We start from the raw sequence: 3,133 nt of genomic DNA on the forward strand, positions 1-3,133 counted from the left end.
AATGCTCCCATAAACAAAAGCTGGGTAAATGCTCCCATAAACAAAAGCTGGGTAAATGCTCCCATAAACAAAAGCTGGGTAAATGCTCCCATAAACAAAAGCTGGGTAAATGCTCCCATAAACAAAAGCTGGGTAAATGCTCCCATAATCAGAAGGTGCACAAACAGCTTTTACATGTTTTGCATTTACCCTCCACTACACCACTGGTCTTAATGTTAAAAACATGTTTTACTGTATCCCAGAGTCCTGCTTTCCCACTCCAGTTCTAACAAGGTCACTCAACTCTCAACAGTAAAAACAACAAGGACATCCATTCAGGACCTGGGTTGAGCCCTCAGTTCCTCAAGTTAGAGCATTGTGCAGCAGAGAATGTATAGCTGTAGCCATAGCACTGCATTCCATTCTCCTACCAGTCTTCTAGAGTTGTTGATGTAAAGTCTTTTGTTTCTGTTTGATAGTTGAGTACAAATGACTACCGTCAAAGTACATCAATGGTTCTACACTGAGTGGACAAAACATTAGAAACCCCTGTTTTTTCCATGAGACTGACCAGGTGAATCCAGGTGACAGCTGTGATCACCTGTTAAATCCACTTCAATCAGTGTAGATGAGCTGAGGAGACTGGTTAAAGAAGGACTTTTAAGCCTTGAGACAATTCACATGGATTGTGCTTGTGTGCCATTTCAGAGGGTGAACGGGCAAAACAAAAGATTTTAAGTGCCTTTGAATGGGGTATGGTAGTAGGTACCAGGCGCACCGGTTTGAGTGTGTCAAGAACCACTATAGCTGCTGGGTTTTTCACACTCAACAGTTTCCCGTGTGTATCAAGAATGGTCCACCAGCCAACTTGACACAACTGTGGGAAGCATTGGAGTCACCAGGCCAGCCTCCAGCCACACTTTCAACACCTTGTAGAGTCCATGCTCCAGCAAATTGAGGCTATTTTGAGGACAAAAGGGGGTGCAAGTCAATATTTTGAAGGTGTTCCTAATGTTTTTTTCACTCAGTGTGTGTATTAGTTTTTCTACTGATGTTTTGTACCACATTCTTATGCACTGTGACTTCATAGGTGCAGAAAAATGAATATGGTGTAATTGCAGACCACAATTTGGGATCTTTCTTAATATGGGTGTTCCCTGCTATCAGGAAATGCACATTGATACCTGGCATTGGTCAGTTCCGGTGTTATGAGACTGATGGTTTCTCGACACATTATTTGTTTACATAGCAGGTTAGGTGGATTAGTGAGCCATGTTTGGAGACTGAGGTTAGGAAAAGGGTTAGGCTTCGCTTCAATGCCACAGAAATGACCATGGATCAATGGGTGTAACTTATTCTATCAAGAAATATATATATATTGGAAAACACCCCTAATGGTGTTCTGCAATTGCTCTACATACAGGTAACTGCCAAAAATAAAGGCAACACCAACATTAACTGTCTTAATAGGCCGCTGGGCTACTACGAGACGCCAGAACAGCTTCAATGCACCTTGGCATAGATTTTTACAAGTGTCTGGAACTCTATTGGAGGAATGCAGCATTAATCTTCCTCAAAATATTCCATTTGGTCTTTTGTAGATGGTGGTGTAAAACGCTGTCTCAGGCACTGCTCTAGAATCTCTCATAAGTGTTCAATTGAGTTGACATCTGGTGACTGAGATGGCCATGGCAAATGGATTACATTGTTTTCATGTTCATCAAACCAATCAGTGATGACTAGTGCATGTGGGCATTGTCATCCTTTCGGGGCAAAGACATGGTAGCCAAAATAAGGGCCAGTCTAGCATTTTTATACATGACCCAAGTCATGATGGGATGTTTTTAAATGCTTAATTAACTTTGGAACCACACTTGTGTGGAAACACCTGCTTTCAATATACTACGGTGTATGCCTCATTTACTCAAGTGTTGCCATTATTTGGGCAGTTACCTGTATCTTGTGATGCTGAAATGGTTTACGTAGTACATTAGGGGATATATGAACTTAGTTGTCCTACTACTGCTCAGACCAACACAGCACACACATTTTAGAATAATAATGTGTTGTTTTTATAAAGAGTTGTATATGTCTGCTACTAAGTCGTTGAAGATGAAAATGGACCATCTACCAAGTAGAATCCACCTATCAAGTTAACTTAGCAGCAGAGGAAAGTTGATGCTACATTTAGCAAGGCCACTTTTTTAAAAAACATTTTCAACATTTGTATACCCAAATAGTATTTTGATATTCCAATATATTTAATGTTATTTTCATCTCAATTATGAATTTTAGATGTGTGTTACTGATTTGTGAAATCTGTCTACCATGGTGTTGTGTGTTTTTGTGATTATTTTAGATGTTTTGTTAATTAAGTGATTTGTACTGCTTTCTTTTGTTTGAGAATCTGAAAATCATGGCTGGCTGCTCATATAATCGTGCGTGTGTGTGTGTGTGTGTGTGTGTGTGTGTGTGTGCGTGTGTGTGTGTGTGTGTGTGTGTGTGTGTGAGTGAGACTTGCAGACTTTTCTCAATTAATTAAAGGAGTGGATCACTGATTTGTCTCCATTGATGGTAACAGCTTCTCAGGGTTCTCATGTTCAGTTACATAGTTATAGGTCTGTGGTAACCAGCAGGTGTCACTATAACCCTGGTTATTGTATCAGATATTGCCAGATAAGTTTGAGTCTTTTCATATCAAATTGTATTGGTCACATATACATATTTAGTAGATGTCATTACTGGTGTAGCGAAATGTAACCCATCGTTTAAAAAAAAACATAGCTATTTATGAAAAAAATGCTTTGATCCATTGATGTGTGTATTGTACATATAATAGGTTATACATGTCTATGTAACACATCTCATTAAGAAACCTGCATGTAAATATTAGAGAGAGGGAGCCTTGTAAGCTTTGAGAGCTGAAAATGTCTCTTTTTTTTCTCGGGTCATTGGGACTGTCTATCTGGGCTGTCCCATCTCCTAGATACGTAAATATTGTGTGTGTGTGTGTGTGTGTGTGTGTGTGTGGGGACACCCCTTCAAGTTAGTGTATTCAGCTATTTCAGCCCCACCAGTTGATGACGGGTGTATAAAATCGAGAACACAGCCCCTCCATGACGTCCAACGTGGCATCCTCATTTCCAACAAATCA

The sequence above is a fragment of the Oncorhynchus masou genome, chromosome 24 (genome assembly GCF_036934945.1).
Source record: "Oncorhynchus masou masou isolate Uvic2021 chromosome 24, UVic_Omas_1.1, whole genome shotgun sequence".
NCBI lineage: Eukaryota > Metazoa > Chordata > Actinopteri > Salmoniformes > Salmonidae > Oncorhynchus > Oncorhynchus masou.